Raw genomic sequence first — 19,615 nt, forward strand, 5'->3', positions numbered from 1 at the left:
CAAAGTTTCCAAAAGAGACTGGTGGTTTTGGACGCCCCGCTGAAACACCTTAAAAAGGCACTATCTGAGCATCAGCCCCTTTCAGGTGTGTTGAGTAAGGGCCCCCATAATCCCTAGCGACATTTGAAATTCCTGAGCACCTGCCGTTAGAGCCAACCCTACCAACTCTTATTTAGGTAAAACTTCCAGAAGCTTCCTTGTGAATTTTGTCTCAGGACAAGCATGAAGGGCCTGGCCCTGTTAGTTGGGTGCATTCCACTCAGTTGCGACTTGAGGTTGCTCAGCACCTTCAGGATCAGGCTCCAAGTAAGAACTGCAGGATGTGCCCTTCACTCCATTGATGGTGTGTTGTCTTGATTGAACAACAGCTTTGAAATGGTCTAGCTCAGAGTATTCCTTTCTCCTGGAGGGAGCAATGTATCCTCTCAAGGTTAGTGTGGGTTGCTAAAAACCATAGGTGCTGGAACTAGGGAGGATGGGGGTGCTGCCACACCCCTTGGCTTGAAATGGTTTCCATCAAACACGGGATTTACAGTTTGGTTCAGTGGCTCTCGGCACCCCCATTATACAAATTGTTCCAGCCCCCCTGTTAAAAACCCGACCTCACTTCCAGCCATCGCTAAAAGTATCCCCCAAATCCACCTCTGGCCTCTCAGCCTATTGCAGCGGCTGTGAGCTGCCCTTGTTATCTGCAGGTTGTGGTCAGAGGTTGCTAGACGGGATTGAGTCAGTGGGAGACAAGGGAAAAATACCTCTCTTTATGACCTTTTAATTTGGTGGCTGGACAAAAGTGTAAAACGTGTAAATGGATTACTGTCCATGGTTTCTTAGCGCTCCTTAATTCACATCCCAGGGTAAAGGAAAAAGTTATTAGTAGATACATAGCCAGTAATAAGCTAATTATATCCCGGACAGCTAGGAAATGTGACAAGAAGGTAGTTTGTATGTAAGATATAACTGTAGTAGTGTGTTAAAGATTATGAATTAATATTGATTTAATAAATCTGTAGCAATTTATTTAGATGGTAGAGACTGTTTATCCTGTGGACTTCTCCAGCGGCAGAGGTGTATTGTACCAAACCAGCCGCTCTGGATTGCCTGCCTGTCTGCTTCCGGACACTGACGGATGAGCATTCCCTGGGAGTCGCTATCTCAAGTCAAAATATCCTGTCGCACAGGAACTCAGTGCTTCAGGCTTTCTTCAGCTCTGCATTTGCTGGCATCTCCCATGACATCTGCATTCTGACTGTGACTGATGCGTGCTCCAATAACCTAACTGCATGTTATTCACAAAATGCCTCCTCAGGGAAATGTTATAGGAAATTAAAGAAAAAATGTTCCTATGACAAGATTTCTTCCCCTTCCCATTATTTTAACAAGACCATCTTGCTGGGCTAGAATCTCAGCTGGGGTCAAGCACTGTAAATCAATTGAAGCGAATGGAACGATGCTGATTTACACCAGAGGAGGATCTGCCCTTTCCCCTGTTTTAAATACCTATATCCAGCCCCCTTTAAATGGCTACTGGGGGATTGAAATTCTGCACATGTATTAAATGAGTACAGTGAGCTGGCGGAGCTGAGCCTCGTCCCCAGAGCACTGTTGTCCACATCACAAAAACAGCACCACAGCCGGCATTAGCTGCCACCTTTGTTCACAGCCTTGGCAGAGAAGCTGACAACTGAATAGGCCCATGGAGACTGGTGGGCAGGGAGAATGGGAAACCTGCAGCCAAAATTGTTTGAATTCTGGGATTCAAAGAGTGGAACTAGCAGCTCTCACAGAGAGGCCATTTCACCCTCTGACAAGCTTCCTCTCATCCACCAGAGGGGACAATGAGCCCTAGCCCCACCTTACCGCCAGCATCAGACTGTACAAATGCATTATAGTTTTGATCACGCCATGCATGTCTCCAGTGTATATACAGTGGAGTTCCAGACATGTGACTGAGAACTGGATGTGTGCCTGGGGGGTGATACTGCAAGTGAGTTGGTCCTGGAGCTGAGAGGTCTCCAATCTGTTGTTTGCTAGGTTAGAGATGTGAATTGAGGCTGAACTGGATTTTAATGAGCCTTGATTATTAGTAATTGTGTTGGTAGGAAATGTCCACGAGCAACATTAACTCTAAGTTTACAAAAAATTTGTTAGGGGGGTGTGTGTGTGTGCGCAAAATTCAAATATATATATATATATATATGTGTGTGTGTGTTATGTATGCTGACTTGTATTTATTAATCATGTATTAATATTTCATTATAGGCATGGACTTCTGCTAGTTTTTAACTAGCTCCATGTCTGGTTATGTGCTCTGTAAAGCAGATTATTATTTGGAATTAAAAGGGAAATATATGGCCATATGAATTTTTGGTGGATTTTTTTTGTTCTTTCAGTTTTATGGTGGAAAAAAATCCAAAGTTACACAGATATGGAGCAATTTGGAGCAAAGCAGTTGGATTTTATAGCTGAAATCAGGAGACAGTGGCAGATTAGGTTAACTAAACTTCTGAGGAGAGTGATAACTATAACTCTTACAAATTATTTGACTTTCAGGTGAGGGTTTTGAGGTGTGCGTATGTATGTTAAATTCTGCTACATTAAATGCAGTCAGTTTCTGGGCACTGCAGGTCCCTTGGTTCAATGTTCTTTTCCACCATTCAGCTCCCTCGAAGATTTCTATCTTCTAAGGCAATTTGCTGCTTCTAAATAGGTCCAGACATCCTATTGTGGTTAGGAGAGGTTTCTTCAGACACACGAGGCTTAACCCTGGAGCAGAGATGTCAGGCTTATGAGACTCTTCCTATGGCATTGATTAAATGTTTTCCACTCTCCTGCTTGCAACTCTGTGAGTGGCACTTAGCAGTGTTAACAAGCAGACTATGGTTGCAGATCTGCAATGGAGAGACACCTCCCCAGAACTCCATGAGATGTTCACAGATAGGGTTTGGTCTAAAACTCATGGGAGTCAATGGGTGACTATTTATTGACTTCAGTGGGCTTGGGTCAGGCCCGCAGATCTTTGGGGCAGTGATGTGTGTATTTATACAGTGCCTACCTCCTCAGGGCCCTGATTCTGATTTCTCTACCAATCAATTAATCATAATAAGCTGCATGGGCCCAGCAGGGAAGCATGCACCTTGAGTTTTCTCAGAGGCTGGGAAACCTGTCTGGGATGGCAGAGAAGAGGAAAAGACTGTAAAGGTATTTTTAATCATGGAGGATATGGCCAAACCCTGAATCCATCCCAACCCTGAACATCCCCATGGGAAACTGACCCCTGTTTAGTGTGTGACAACATGCCCATACCGCATAGCCACTGGGTGGCCTCCTCTAGGTGGGAGTGGAGTGGCGTCGCCATGGTCAATGCAATTGCTGACCGGCCAGCGCTTGCGTTGTCTAGCATCTCTTGTCCTAGCAGCGTTTTCATAACCTCGCCATGCACAGTAATTGGCAGGTTTTTTAAGGCAATTTGCTTTCCCAAGCTGATTCTTAGTTGAACGTATTAGCCAGCGTTGTGCTATTATTATTTCTGTCCCATTTCCAAAAATAATTTAATGGCAGTCTCCAGCTGCTAACTATACACCTGTTATTTGCAGCCCATGGAGAGGGAGAGAACAAGGCAGTTCGGAAACAGGCGCTCCTGCCTTTGGGAATATTTTATTTCTATTCACTGTTTGCAGGGGTAAACAAAATCAAATCCCAGCCTGAGAAATCATTTAACACGCAGGTGGGCAGAGAGTCTGCTGAGGGCAGGAGCAGTATGTTTGCAGGCTCCCTTTACCATCTGCTGCTTCTTGCCATGCCAGAAAGCAACATGGAGAAAAGACTTGTTAGTTGCTTGCTCATCGGACTCTTTGAGCCTGAAAATAACCTGAGTTCCCCCCATTGAAATATGGCTGGTGTGAAAATTAATGGTTGACTTTATTTACAGAGGGCTTTAGTTTGTTTTTCTTTCATTATAAAAGGCAACCGGCAGCCACCACCCGTACCTAGAACCCAGCAGTGCAACCTGTGCAGACTGCCCATCCCCAGATACAGTGCTTCTCCCTGATTCAAGAACGGCAGGATCGAGGGAGGGAGCGGGGTCAAGCGGATAAAGAACAGGACTGAGGATATGTCTACATTGCAATGAGGCGGCCGCACAGCTATGCACTGTAATGCCTGAGTGCAGACATTTCCTACATCAGCTGAAGGGGTTTTTCTGTCCATGTAGTTAATCCCGCTCTCCGAGAGGCAGTGGATAGGCAGACAGCAGAGTCCTTCCATCAGCCTGGCTGTATGTACACCAAAAGTTACATTGACCTAAGTATGGTGCGCAGGGTGTGAAATTTTTCATGTAGTTAGGTTGATCTAGGTTTTGGGTGTAGACCAGGCATAAGAGAGTTAGGAGACTTGATGCTATGCCCAGCTCATTTGGATCTTTGGCAAGTCACTGAATGTTTCTGGGCCTCAGTTTCCCTATCTGTAAACTGAGGGTAAAGATGCCCTCCTCTTATAGGGTGGATTGAGACCTTTGGATACAAAGTAATAATTATTACTGTTATATTAATTATTGCTTGGATCCAGATGGAACACTGCATGTTGGGTTTTGTAGCAGTGGGCTGTACCCCTGTGTTCAAGATGGAGGACAGCTTCAATTTGCTCCATTGAACATGAATTAAGTGCAAGCTCTGAGCAGCCTGCGGCAACTGGGTCCAGTTTGTGTGTCCCTGCCATGTACTGCATGCATAGAATGAAAACACAGATGCAAAGACTGGCACTGGCTAGCAACAAGCAGCGTTGGCTCAGGACCTCTGCTCCTGAGGGCAGGGTGGCTCACCCCAAGTGTATTAACAAAGAACATCCTGTGGTTGGAGAGATTTAGATTTATGTTAACTTTTCTGGCCAAGCCAACGCAACATAATAAATGGAGCCCTCTAACTTTGGGGCATGATACGGCAGGGCCTGTTCTGCTTCAGTGCGTCATAGAGGTGGCTGCTTTGCATGGGACGAAGAATTACAAACCAGACATATTGGAAAAGACTCTGGGAGTCTTATTTCAGGCTGAAAAGCGCTGTATAAATGCAAGAGATTATCACAGTTACTTTTCACCTCTGCTCAACCGTCTATCGTGACTAGTGCGTAGTGCGGATGCGTGATGTTATTATTTGTAGTACTGTCGTGTGGAGAGGCCTCAGCTGAACATGGCAGCCCATTTTGCCAGGTGCTGTACAAACACAGAGTGATAGTCAATTTCGACCCCAAAACTCTTGCTATCTAACTAGACAAGGTGGGAGGGGGAAGAGAGGCGTGACAGGACTGCCTCAAGCTCGCACAGTAGGTCAGCGGCAGAGGTGGGGAAAAAAACCCCAGAGCTCTTGAGTTCCAGCCTTAGTGCCCTAGCCACCAGACCATGCTCCATTTCTCTGTAATGCCTTTCTTCCAAAGGCCCCAAACCTCTCTGAATCCATTACACAGCTCTCCGTACAGTGTATCCTCCTCCGCCTCAGAAATGCGGCCACTTCTGGGGAAGAACGTTGTAGCTGCTCAACAGTGCACTTTGCACAAGAACACCTTGCACTGTTGAAACTGCAGGGGACATACAGAAAGCAGACCCTGAGGGCTAGTCTACACTGGCAATGTTAAAGGGCTGCCACGGCAGCGCTTTAACGTGGCTTGTGTAGTCATGGCAGAGCGCTGGGAGAGAGCTCTCCCGGCGCTCTAAAAAACCCACCTCCCCAAGGGGCATAGCTACCAGCGCTGGGGCACTGTCTACTCCGGCACTTTACAGCTCTGAAACTTGCTGCACTCAGGGGGGGTGTTTTTTCACACCCCTGAGCGAGGCAATGGCAAGCGTAGACAAGCCGTAATTGTCATATTGGAATCGGTCTCGGAAACAAAAGATTAAACACCTTCTCTTGAGAACTAGTATCATGGTTCCCTTAATGGCCACAAGCTGTTAGGACTCTGGCTTTCTGTCCACAGTAGCCTAGCAAATTGGAACTCAGAACTGTCTGTTGCTAGTAAAATGCCCAATGAAATACTCTGAGAGTGTGCCCCTGTGATGTGTGTTCTGGCCAAAGACAGCTGTGCTGCTTTTCAGACCATTTCCGTATTAGTATCAAGCTGCCAGCATCTCGTCAGTTGTTCATTCACAGCGCAGATTTGAGTGCTATGTTCACGTCGCATCATTTGTTTCCATAGGTCATGGCCCGCTTGAAAGCAGACATGGAAAATGGTGTGAGCTGTTTTTTTAAAGCCAAATAGAAGAGGCTGCGTGGGGATCAGGTAAGGGACGCTGGAGTGACTGAGCACCCAACGTGGAGTCATAATCCTCCGGCAACTTTCCTTCCACCCTACTCCATCCTACTAAAAACACATACACCATGGACGCTGAGAATAGAAAAAGGCCCGTTATGTCATTTAGCCCATCTCCTTGTCTGGACCGTGACTGAGGAATGCTGTAAACAGGTTACAATTTGTTTATAGTCTGACTCCCCTTTGGTACTAACACACTTGGGTCTTGTCTACACTAGGAGGGCTTTGCCAGTACAGTCATACTGGTATAATTAACTGGCAAAACCCTCTAGTGTGGACACACTGTTATACCAGGATAACTGTTTATACCAGTATAGTTTATGCTGTATTATACTGTAGTATTATACTGCCATAAGCTGTACTGTTATAAGCACAGTCAGATGCATATAATTGCAATAGTCTACACTAGGGGTTATCTATGTCCCTAAAAAAATCACAGACCTAACCCACATAGCTATTGCAGTAGACCTTCTAAGTGTAGACCAGTCCTTATTTTATTGCTTTAAAGTTCTACATATTATTATGCCTTTCAGTGTTTCTCTGTGGGTGGAATTCAGCCCCGGTGCTATAGACCACTTCAGTCCCACTTACACCCTTTTCACCCATAGGCATAGAACAGGAGTTCTCAAACTGGGGGTCAGGACCCTCAGGGGGTCGTGAGGTTATTACACGGGGGGTCGCGAGCTGTCAGCCTCCACCCAAACCCCGCTTTGCATCCAGCATTTATAATGGTGTTAAATACATAAAAAAGTGTTTTTAATTTATAAGCGGGGGTCGCACTCAGAGGCTTGCTATGTGAAAGGGGTCATCAGTACAAAAGTTTGAGAACCACTGGCATAGAAACATATGAAAATAGGTCAACCACACAATTAGAAGGATCTCTCAAACCAAGTGGCACTGCATCCAGGGCCAGCTCCAGGAACCAGCGAAGGAAGCAGGTGCCAGGGGCAGCCAATAGAAAGGGGCAGCATGCTGTCCGTCATCGGGGCGGCTCGTCTGGGTCTTCCGCGGCGGGCCCTGCAGTCCCCCTCTTCCTCTTCCGCAGGACTTCAGCGGCAGCTCAACCAGGCTTGGGGGTGTTTTCTTTTTTTTTTTTTTCTTTTTTGCCGCTTGGGGCAGGAAAAAAGCTGGAGCCGGCCCTGACTGCATCAGCCATTGTGTAGGCCCAGTTGTGCCCACCATATCGAGCCTTCCAGAAAAGCCATGAAAAATAGCATGCACCATGACACAAAAGTCACAGGCACCTGTAGAAATACCTGTGGCATCATGAGTCTTTCTGCAGCTGTGATGGAATCCTGCGCACACCTCAGCAAGGCAAGACTCATTGACATGCAAGAGTCTATGCAAGAGTCATTGCACATGCACTGCATAGCCGGAGGGAAAAAAAGGCCCAGCTTTTAGCAATTAGCATATGTTTATGCTGGAGCACCCAAGAGTTGCTCGACTTGCTTCTAGCTTTAGGTACGGTACATGGTTGGGTGTGCCCGCCCTAAATACAGAATGAGCTTCACTCGTGTGAAATCAAATTGAAGACCATTAAGTGTAGATGTCAGTAAGGCCTCAAGAGCTACCTGCAAGCGTTTTGAACCATTTTCCCTTGTGGAAGTCCTTGTAATGTTTTGCTTTACCACTCTCTAGTCCTTTAACAGGCCAAATGCTGAAGTTCTTGTTCCAATAGAGATCCAGAGTAAGGTCTGCAGGATTTGGGCCATGGCCATGATGAATATTAAACAGCAGAAGAATTCCCCAGCTAAGAAAAGTCCTACATGTTAACAAAGGGTTGCTGTAAACCACTTGGTAATGGTTTTATGCACGTTCTTTCTATGGGGCTGATGCTCAGATAAAGTCCATTATCATGTGTCTTAATTTAGAAGCTGCAATTGTGTTAAATGTAATTACCTTCCTCCTTAAGCTTTAAATAGGAGAGTGGTTTCATAGCAAGGGTGACTTCTATTTTGCATTTAACTTAGTTTTCCTGTGGCAGTTAGGTGCACCCAAGAAAATGCCCCAGTTTCTTGTATTTGGCCTGCCATTAGGGCAGTTGTATTCCCATATTGGAGTGTTTTCCATATTCAAGGCAGGTCTCCAGCTCTTAATCAGTCTGTGAAATCCCCTTCTGTGCCATATTTCAGAAGCATGTTGCATTACCATTTTATCTGATGAAATAGCTATCAACTTTAGCTTAGAAATGAAATGCTGTGGAAAGTTGGTGCAAGCTATCTATAGGTTTGCACTGCGAATATACTTTTGATGAGTTGGTACAACCATATTCATGCAAGTTATATTTAATATTTATATTACTGTAGCACCCAAAGACCCCACCCAAGATTGGGACCTCTTTTTTTAGGTACCAGTGCTGCCAACCCTATCAACTTTGTCACAAGTCTCATGATATTCTGTGTTGTTCTTAAAGCTCCAGCTCCTGGAGTCTTGTCATTCTTTCAGAGCTTCAGCTTTCATTGAAAAGAAAAAGGACGCTCTAACTCTCATGGGTGTGGGGAAAAGCTTGAAAACATGAAGCCTAAAGGCTTAAAAAACAAGAACACAAATTAAAAAGAAACCAAAATTAATCGGTAAGCCCGTCTTATTGGGGTGGGGGGGCGGCTTAACTCATTATGTTTGGATGTTTGTGGTTGGCAATACTGAGGGTGTTTTACAAACTCATCGATAGGTGCAGTATCTTTCCCCAAAGAGAATACATTAAGAAGCATGTAACATAATAGATTTTTAAGGCCAGAAAGGGACTATTATAACACATGCCCAGCATAGCACGGGCCATAGGATTTCATCCAGGGAATTCTAGCCTAGTAATGTTGTGGTGGGGGGCAACTTAAAGGTTGGGTGGAGAGTGTAAATTGTGTGCAGTGATAAAGGATTATATGGAATTCAGGAACTGGCTTGATCCCCTTTGTTTCTAGACAGTCAGATGTTCGGGTTCTTAAAAGGTGTAGAACATGGTGTCCAACACCATCAGGTGGTCCAGAGACATCTACACCGAACTGGACACCTCCAGTATCAGGTTGAGTAACCAAGAACGCTGACCAGGGAAATAACCCACTTCCTCCCTTCCCTGACAAAACAAGGGACGCACCCCACCTATGTACTTATTGTCTACACCAATACTGACTTGGACTCTTAATATTTTCCATGGGTGGTGTACCTGAGCCCATTTATCCACTGACATTTTAAAAACTCCCACACCCCAATCTGGATCTATGCAGGTTATGTGATATGTATGTACCTCGTGAACCTTATAACTGATAGTTGCAATCCCCCGTAACCCAACCCCAACCCCAGATGTACAGTACCTTCCCTCTTAACTTGTGTAAATTTGATTTTAAACATTAACTTTAATAAAATTTTTATTTCTGTAAAGAACGTGCCCTCTTGTTTTGGGAGGTGCTGTTATTCTTACAGTAGTCACATTAGCAAATGTTTATATTATGGTATGGGACAGTGGTGCTGGGTGCTGTACAAACACCGAACAGCAACAGTCTCTGCCCTAGCAGGATTAGGTGAACTTCACTGAGACACACTTCCAACTTCTAATGCTTTCTAAAGTTAGTTTTATATTATTGTTCTTTCCAGCACCACCACGAACTCAAATGCTGACTCCCCCTGGTTGTAAAATAATATGTGAAACCTTTACAGGAGGGGCGACTTTCATTTAAGCCACACAAAAAAAGTCCCTGAGAAATGCCACAGATGCAAAAACAGCTACAGGACAACGGATGCTAATCAGCTAGAGCATAAGCCCCCCAGAATGCAACGCTGATAAATTGAGTCCTTTATCTTCAAAGATAATTGCATCTGCGAGAGGAGGGGATTTGAACTGCCACTTTGCGTCACAAGATATTAATTCTGCAAGACTAACACTTACAAACAAGAATTCCAAAGAAGGCATGCATAGACTCCCAGATTTTAAACATGTGTGTGTGTGTATGATATATATACACACGTACACGAATGCACACACACACACACACACAGATATATACACACACACACGCATGCATACACACACCATACTGAGATTGTGGCAGTGGGGAAGCCCTTGGACTTTCTTCTTTACACAGCTATGCAAGTTAGCACAGGCCAAATCTTCTTAGTTGGTGTAAGTGTGAACAGTGGAGTTTATCCCATGGTGCTTTTGGACCCACTATTATAGCTAAATACGATTTGTGACTGTGGACTGTGTATTTGGTAGCTGGACAGTCACATAAGATTTGCAGGAGCGTTCCAGATAAGCACACCCATAGACGATGAGAGACCCCCGTCAAATTTAAATTAAATTTTGGTGTAAGATAATGAAATCTCTCAAATGTCTGATCTTGCCAGATTTCCACCTGGCCCCCGGCACTGTCAAACCTAAATCCCCACCAGATCATGCCTTGAAATGAATCTGATCCAGATTCCAGTGCCAGGTCCTCTTTCCAGCTTTACTTTTTACTCTGGGTTAGAATTTACAGAGGCAAGTCAAATAAAGTGTTGCCTAATCTTGTAAAGAAACGTGAGGAGACTGCTCCTGAGTAGTGGAAAGTACCCCTCCTTTGTTACGATTGTACCCAGTGCCTGCCAGGGGCAGTGAGGGAAGGAATACTCCAAACAGGTTGCAGCTCATTCCCCCACCTTCCCCCCGCAGCAGGTACTTTCATGCAGCAAAAGTTACTTGAAAGAAGCAGAAACAACACAGATAAACCCCAGTGCTTCTGCGGAAATCCAATTACTGCTGCTGAATATGCAGCATGCCAATATCTCAGCCACTCAAACAGCATTGCCTGCTGCATGCCTAAGTGGAATTGAAGGAAACGGTGGTTTGCAAGGGCCACCTGACCTTGCTTCAAACTTTGGAAATTGCAATAGGGAGCTGCCAGCCCTCAGGTAGACATGGGACAAGGAGATAGGACATCGGGGGGAGTGGGGAAACAGATCCTCAGCTGGTGAAAATCAATTGACTACAATGAAGCTATGCCAATTTACACCAGCTGAGAATCTGGTCCCAGCTGACCTTTGGGAGTGGGCTCCAAAGTTTAACTCTTGAGTCCTAAGGGAGAGGATGCTGACCCCTCACATTTCTGCCTGGTGATCACTTCCCATTCAACTCTACTAGTGAGGCAGCGTTGCTTAGTGGATAGCGCTCTGGACAGGGACTTGCGTTCTTATCTCAGCTCTGCTGCTGGCCTGTGCCTCTCTGTTTCCCATTCTGTAAAATGGAAGTAATGAGACTGACCTCCATTGTAAAGCACTTTGAGATCTACTGATGAAAAGGGCTAGGTATTATTATTACTCAAGAAGCCAGGAAGAGAGTCCCTCTGAGGTCCCAACATTACAGGATTGGGACCTCAGAGGGACTCTCTTCCTGGCTTCTTGAGTAATAATAATACCTAGCCCTTTTCATCAGTAGATCTCAAAGTGCTTTACAATGGAGGTCAGTCTCATTACTTCCATTTTACAGAATGGGAAACAGAGAGGCACAGGCCAGCAGCAGAGCTGAGATAAGAACGCAAGTCCCTGGAGTTTGGAGTAGCAGCCGTGTTAGTCTGTATCCGCAAAAAGAACAGGAGTACTTGTGGCACCTTAGAGACTAACAAATTTATTAGAGCATAAGCTTTCATGGGCTACAGCCCGCTTCATTGGATGCATAGAATGGAACATATAGTAAGAAGAAATATATATACATACAGATAAGTTGGAAGTTGCCATACAAACTGTGAGAGGCTAATTAGTTAAGATGAGCTATTATCAGCAGGAGAAAAAAACAGCTGGCAGACCCCTATGCTCACGTAAAACTCATTGCAGGATCAGGGCCTCGCTGACATTAGGATCCAAGTAAAGTTGGCAGAAGACGCTGCTAGCGTATCACAGAAAAGCCATATAAAAATTAGTTAACACATTATGGGCTTGCTCTGTCTTTCATTAAAGTGGGTGGGAAAACTCCCCGGTCCAAACTCCTGTCAACCCCTATATTTCTTGCAAAGGAAAAGAGCTGCTTTAAATATTTCCGTAAAGGAGTTTGAGTTTATTAAAGATGGAACGGCAAAGAGTTCACAAAAGTCCGCTTGAGTTGGCTAATAGTCTGCTAACGATTAGTTCAATCCCGCTATCCTTACTCCGGAAAACTCCGAAGTGAAGACTTAGGCCCAGATCTTGCCGTGAGCTCTTCACAGCTTGCACCATGCGGAGATCATTGCAGGGTCAGGCCGTAAAAATGACAGATACGTGTACATTTTAAATAATGAATGACCGGGATGGCACAGTAATTTAGTTTAATTGTTAAGAGCTGAATGTGCTCAGTGGTAGCTAATATTGCAGGAAACCACAGGCCCGGGATTAAGAGGCCGCATGCTACACCAGCTGCTGTAAGTAACTTACTGGTCAGGGTGTGTTACCCACTCTCGTCTGTGCTTGGTCCACAGAGGATGTGAGGCTGGTACATCCCCAAGCTATAGAGCCGTGTCTGTTTAACTCAAGCGATGGAGACTTATGCTCTTAGTTCTAGAGGTCCACAACATGTTGGCACAAATGATGATAGGTCATGTCTGATTGTGCTGGCCTGTGGCAGAGGAACACATGCAAGCCGTGCTCCTGCTGTGAACTCCTTGTGGATTGCAGGATCGGGGCCAAAGTTAGGGAAGATGGGGGTGAGGGGAGCACCAGAAAATGAAATAATGGTGGAAAAACTGGCAGATGGTGGGTGGGCTGGATTAATTCCAATTGATTGGAATGAGCTGAAGAGATGATTCAGAAGTGGGCTTTTTTCCTCACTCTGGGATGTTCTGAATTTCAATTTTTGTTAAACTGCCTGGGTTTTCCAAAATGTCCAGTTTGGGGCACAAACTAACCAAACCAGGAAATTCTGATTCAAGACAGAAGTGCCCAGTTCTGGCCTTTCTGAGTGACTTTGGGTAAGTCACTTTGCCTCTCTGTGCCTCAGCTTTCCTGTCTGTAAAATGGGGATAATGATACTGACCTTCTTTGTAAAGTGCTTTGAGATCTACTGATGGAAAGTGCTGTAAAGAGCTGGGTATTATTATAGTTGATTGTTAGATACCCCTGAAGGCAATGGAAGATAAATGCATGTATTCCAGGGCAGAATTTCTCTCATTATATTCTGTACAGTGGTGCTGAGACCCTGCATTTCCCACTGACTTCAGATGGGGTTGTGGGTACTCAACAGTTGTGAAAATCAAGTCCTAAAGTTTCCTCCCTCACACTCACAACTTCATGAGGATGGTGACAATAACCTTGAATTTCCTGGGGTAGGTAAGTTTATGCCCCCCTGTCCCGTTACACAGTTATTTAAACAGGGGCATGCTTTTCTTTTTTTTTTTTTTTTGCCTGCAAATTCTGCAGTGATTTTCACTTCTCCCTGCAGATGTGCTGAACTGTTGTAAAACAATCTGACACCAGCTGACAGAGGTGTGTTTGGAAACTATAAAGCAATGTAATCAGTCCAATGGTTAAGGCCTCTTTTGCATTCCCCCCTCACTCTCCTCCCCCCAGCATAAGCTGTGATGTATCTTTATACAGAAAGGTTTTGTGCCTGCTAAAAGGAAATGACCAAATAGGAAAAACTGGCAAACTAAATAAACTGCAATCGGACAGACCTTTTTGAAACGCTCCTTTAACACCTTGTGTGAACTGTTAGTTTCTTAAAACACATGCAAAAGTTTTACTTGGACATGTTGGAATTGATTTTTCATGTTAATTAGAAGCCTCAATTCTCACTGAAATAAATGGGGTTTTCTTTGCGGAGGAAGCTTGCAGAATCACAGACTGTGTCTGGAAATATTATTACAACCATGGGCCCGATTCTGTCAATACTTATGCATGTGAGTTAGATCCCTATCCTGCAGACACATACACGTTTAACACGCTTGCAAGTAGCCCCAATAGTGTGTAAAGCAGTATTGTCAACCACAAGCATTCAGAAATCACGTCATGCTTCCAAAAAATCATGACCGACTTTCACTGACCTTTGTGAAGGGTTGAGAGCTACTCATGAAAAGTGCTGCATAAGAGCTAGGTGTTATTAATTATTTTTATTGTAATTATTATTTTAATAATTATTTTACTAATAAAAGGAGGTTTCTACCCAAAAAAAAAAAAGGTTCTCTGGCTTCCTAGCTTTTAGTATGCACTCGATTCACATTTCCAAGGTTTGCCTCTGCAACTGTGAGGGCTAGAAAAGTACTTAAAAAGTTAAAAATCTCATGAAATCATTGGACTCCCCAGGAGCTGGGCCTTTAAGAAAAACACCAACTATCATGAGACGTGCAATGAAATCAGGAGAGCTGGCAAGGCGGGACTAAAGGTAACCACATGCCGGCTTCTCAGGGCCCAATGCTGCATGTTCCCCTTTGTAATCAATCAGGGTTGGTCGCTTGCTATTGAAGTTGCAGGTTTTGATCACTACTTGGTGTTGAGGCTTTTTGCAACTCTTCAGGGAGGTTGGTTCGGAACAAAGAGTAAAAACCCAGCATTGGGGCCCCAAACGAAGGGCTCACAATATCCACCAGACTTTTTTTTTTTTTTTTAAATATATATATATTTTTTAAAAAAGCAGAATTGGCTCCCAGATTGGGGAGGGAGGCAGGGATAGCTCAGGGGTTTGAGCATTAGCCTGCTAAACCCAGGGTTGTGAGTTCAATCCTTGAGGGGGCCATTTAGGGATCTGGGCCAAAAATTGGGGATGGGTCCTGCTTTGAGCAGGGGGTTGGACTAGATGACCTGCTGAGGTCCCTTCCAACCCTGATATCCTATGATTCCCCCCCCTTGCAAAGCCTCATTTCAGCCTTGTAAAACAGCCCAGTGTCTATTGCAGGTCAGTGGGTAGCAGGGGCCCTGCCCTGCTGTCTGTCAATGCCTCCCACTCTGCCAAAAAAAAAAACAAAAAAAAAAAACCGAAGGAATTGCGTCGGGAGAGAAAAATAAAACCCGACCGGTGAAAGGGAGCCCGGCTGCCCGCAGAGAGGGAACGTGGCTGCGGCGGGGGAAGGGGCCCAGCGGCCGCTGGCGGCTTTGCAGCGCGGTGCAGAGTCTCGCGCCCCGGCCCCTTTAAGAACCCGGGGAGTCGGCTGGTGCAAGCCGGGCTGCGGGGGGGGGATCGCTGCTCGCAGGCTCTCTGCCCCCGCTCCCTCCCCACGCCGGATCGCAGGGGAGGAGCAGCCAGCCGGCAGCCACCGCCAGAGGCGGATCACAAACTTGCTCCTTTGCAAAGGCTCCGGAGAAGAGAGCAGCAGCCGCAGACAGACATCTTAGAAAGGGAGAGAGGAGAGGGGAGGTTTCCGGGGAAAACAGAGCCCCCCTCCCCTCCCGCCAGGCTCTGGATTTATAAACACCGCAGCAGATGGAAGGGCAGAGACACCGAGCCGCGCGCTCCTCCTCCAGCAATTGATCCAGGGGATATTTGGGTTGGTTTCTCTCCCCCCCCCCAACACACTTGCTCATTTCCTTCCCAAACTCCCCCCCCTTCTTACTTTACGGATCCTCGTTATACTAGGGGAGAAGAAGGAGGAAGATTTGAAAGAAGAAGCGATTAGCAGAGGCACTAGGTAAGGGGGGGAAGGGTTCCCCCCCCGAGACTTACTTTCTCCAAAACAAGCAGAAGGGGGAGGAGGGGGGGGAATCCCTCTTGGCTGGTGTGTGATGGGGGCGGGCGGGGGGTGTTTGCATGCCAGAATGAGCTGAATGGATAAAAGTCACTTTAAATGCATTTGTTCCTTTTTTAAAAAAAATTAACCCCAAACAACTCCCCCCCCCAAAAAAAAAATTGGCGTGTGTCTGCAAAGCGCGCAGGGTAACTCAGACTTTTCCCGGGCAGCCCTTCCTGCCCCAGATCTTGGTTTGTTGCCTGACCGCTCTTTCTAAAACATGGTATGCATGTCCCGGGGTGGCAGGACCCCCCCCCCCTCGCGATCAGCCCCATCTCGTCTAGGCTGGGATTCCCCGCAGCGAGACCTGGGGGGTTATCTGCTGAGCAACTGCTTGGCTAACTCCTGCTTTAGAAAGAGGAAGGATTTTTTTAAAGGAGGACCTCCCTAGGGGAGAGTGTGAGAGAGAACTAGTCTCCCCACCCTAAGGTCGATGTCATTGATCTTCCTCCCCACCGCAAATGCTCCATAATGGAAGGATGAGGTGGGGGTGAGGAAAGGCTAGAGGAGTTCGTTATAGCCCTTGCTAATTGGCAGGGTGCATTGACTGGGGAGAAAGGCTTGGCATCTGCACACACAGCGTGGAACTTGCCCATACAGCATCCTAGAGGGAAAAGCATGAACTGGCAGGGCCTCTGCTCTCCCTTCCACACCCCAGCTGAAATATATATGAGCTAGGGAGAGGAGAAACCACACAGAACTATTAATAGGCTCAGAATCCAAAGCAGATCATTGTGAATTGTGGGAGCAAATGAACTGAGGAATGCTTGTTTTAGGCAGGTGTGTGTGTGGGTGTGTCTCTGTGTAACTGAGTGGCTGTTGTGTAAAATCAAAATTACAGTTGAAAGCTGCTTTGAAGTGGGACATTTTTCAAGGGACAACGAAGCTTCCTCTAGCGGGAATGCTGCAGGCTTTCCTTTAATTTGAACTGCGCTCTGTGGTACTCTGGAAAGTTGCTTTGGTAAATTGATTCTTCTGCTCTTACCCTTGTGATCTTATGTCACTTCTGTGCCTTCAACCAACAAGTGCTGGTCCCCTCCCTTTTCCACTCAGATTTCTCTCTTTCAAATGGCTTCCTATGACATTCTTGCTGGGAACTGCAATTCATGGACCCCAGGGAGTTATTTTTAAGGTCTATTAAAGATATTGAAGTGATTTTGAAACTGGAAGCGGAACATAGGGAAATGCAGTTGACTTGGCAGCATGTCCTGTGATGCAAGATGCATTGTTGATGTGCATGTAAATAGCTGGCCCTTTGTTTTGTCCTTTAATATTTATCCATAGTTCTTATTTCTACGGTTGTGTGTTGCTCTTTTGTTGTTGTTGTTTATTTTCAGACTGTTACTGTCATCTATATTTGAAGCTCCTGGCTTTATGCCTACATGAGATCCCAGAGACACTAATCTGTGTCAAAGCCAAGTGGAAATCTAGACCCAATAAAGTTTCTCACTGATGCATTACATATTTTTAGAGGTGTTAGAGACAAGAGAGCAGTTACGGCCACTGTTGAGCAGGTCTCATCCATATAGAAATAAGAATACTGAGCCCACTTACCTGCAAATGTTGAGTTTAGTGGCTGATATGTAAATATTTCTGATGCATAAACAGGGCTGGTCTGATGGTGTCTGTGGGCAACAAGTGTACATTACACTTTTGAACGGTAATCTCTGGAGTGATAAAATGAAAATTGACAAAAAAGGCAATTTCCTGTTCTCTCTCCTGACCGTGCTCTTCTTGTTCCCTGACAATGCACAAAGAGCAGACTCTCTCTGGCGAAGCCAACTGCGGCTCACGCCAGACTGGCTGGAGCAGCAGAAGCTGCATGACTGTCTATCCCTCCTGTGGCTTCTTGTGCCTGGGGCTAGGGGTTACATTTTGACCCAGTGAGACTAGCCCTGTTTCTACTGCAGTAAACTCTGTATACTCTGCATGTGATTGGAAGGTACTTGGTAGGATTGCAAACTATTCTATTTGTAGTCAAGGTGTGATCTGACCTAACTTTGTGTTCAGCTAAAGAATTTTGTATGCAAAAAACATGCTGATGCTTTAGGCAGGTGATATCTCTGATTTTTATTTTCCCCCAATCTCATTTGCTGTGACTGTGCATTTATGATTTGCATGCTTCTGTGACCTCTGCTCCAGTGTGCGAGCCAGGAAAACACCAGCTGTTAAGGTTTAGCTATCTGCCGTTGATTATCGGTAACCTTGATAAATCTGTATAGATGCTAATGTGACTTCTAGGCATTGCATAGCTGGATAGAGGTTCCCATTTGCTTCTAGCCTAGGATTTGTAAGGGTGGGTGAGAATATATCCAGTGTTAGCTTGCAGTGTGCTCTGAAGAAGAATAGGTGCATGATATTAATAAAAGTTTGTAAGCCAGGGAATGAGAGTTAGGATCACCTCATGCAGTCCAATCTCCATTGGTGTCAGTTGCAAAACAGTCACTTCATTGGCCAGGATCTCTCTTCTCCGCCCTTGATTGCTGACTCATTAAGAAACTTTGGGGAGGTCAATTAACCTCTCTCTACCTCTGCTTACCCAGCTGTATAATGGATGTAATACCTACCTGGAGGGGGATTGCTGTAAGCATGATTGTTTCCAGAGTTTTGAGATAATTGAAATACTATAGACGAGCAGCACAATATATGACAGCTTTACACTGGAAATCCATGTGGAGTTACAGTTAGTGCTTTTGGAAAATTTACCTGGGCTATCAGAAGCAAATAAATGCAGTGAATTATTGCAGAGATGAATGTGTGTGTATGTAGGGGGATGGGTGGGGGGGTGGTATTGCCCACCGTGACCGAGAAAGGAGGTCGCAGGGAGTGAGTTGGGGAGAGATTAAGATCTCTGTTTCAGCCACATTGAGCTGGTGACTGGACATCCACCAGGAGATGGAGAGACAGGGAGAGTGTTTTTTTTCCCCCTTTGGGTAGGAGACAGATCTGGAGTAGAAAGGTAGATCTGTGAGTTGACCGCATAGAGTTGGTAATTGAATTTGTGGTTGAAATTTCCCAGAGTTAAGCTGGAGTGGTAGAAGAGAAGGAGACCCAGGATCTGAGCCCTGTGGAATCCCCACAGAAAGTGGGATGGGGGGTGAGGAGGATCCTCCAAAGGACACACTAAATGTGATTAGAGTTGAAAAGGGCTCTGGTGATTGCTCCTGTCTTGGTCTGCCTACAGTCACTAATGCTCCCGGTTTGGGGACAGTAGTGACATAAGAACACAAATGTTAAGAGGGTAATGGTTTATTGCAGAAGTTGTCTACGTCCTCCAGAGAGGAATTAGTGCACCATGTGATAGATTTAACCACTGTCAGGAATTCCTATCGGAAATTTTTCACCACTTATCTATATGGGTCAGGATAGACTGTGCGTCTTGGCAATGGCTCTTTAGATTCAGGAATCCTAAGGGGCCATTTGCCAGGTGGTTGGAAAAACTGCCATGCTGTGACTTCATAGACACACAACAGCTGTGGACCCAATCATGGTAATGCTGATGGCCTCCTTGGGAGGCTAATGGCAAACACCGCCTTAGGCGGGAGAGCAAGGAATTGGTTACTCAAAGGAATGAGTGTTCTCAGGAAGAGATGGCTATCTCGTCTCTTCCCTTCATTTGCAGAAGTGCAAAGGGTTCCTGGTTCACTCCCTGGAGCACAGGATGCAGG

The 19,615-nt window shown here is 45.5% G+C and overlaps 1 protein-coding gene across 12 annotated transcripts in view; it reads left to right on the top strand.

Moving 5' to 3' along the window:
• Positions 1 to 15,480: 15,480 nt before the first annotated feature.
• Positions 15,481 to 19,615, top strand: part of NCOR2 (nuclear receptor corepressor 2) — a 399,104-nt gene continuing 394,969 nt past the window's right edge. For 5 of the 12 annotated variants that reach the window (XM_084649220.1, XM_084649231.1, XM_084649227.1 and 2 more), the window contains exon 1: positions 15,482 to 15,848. The gene's annotated coding sequence lies outside the window, so the exon portion shown is untranslated. Of the gene's footprint in view, positions 15,849 to 19,615 lie in introns of all 12 variants that reach the window. The other 7 variants (XM_084649222.1, XM_084649223.1, XM_084649228.1 and 4 more) reach the window with 4 other exon arrangements.

Source organism: Lepidochelys olivacea (assembly GCF_965140295.1).
Source record: "Lepidochelys olivacea isolate rLepOli2 genome assembly, chromosome: 15".
NCBI lineage: Eukaryota > Metazoa > Chordata > Testudines > Cheloniidae > Lepidochelys > Lepidochelys olivacea.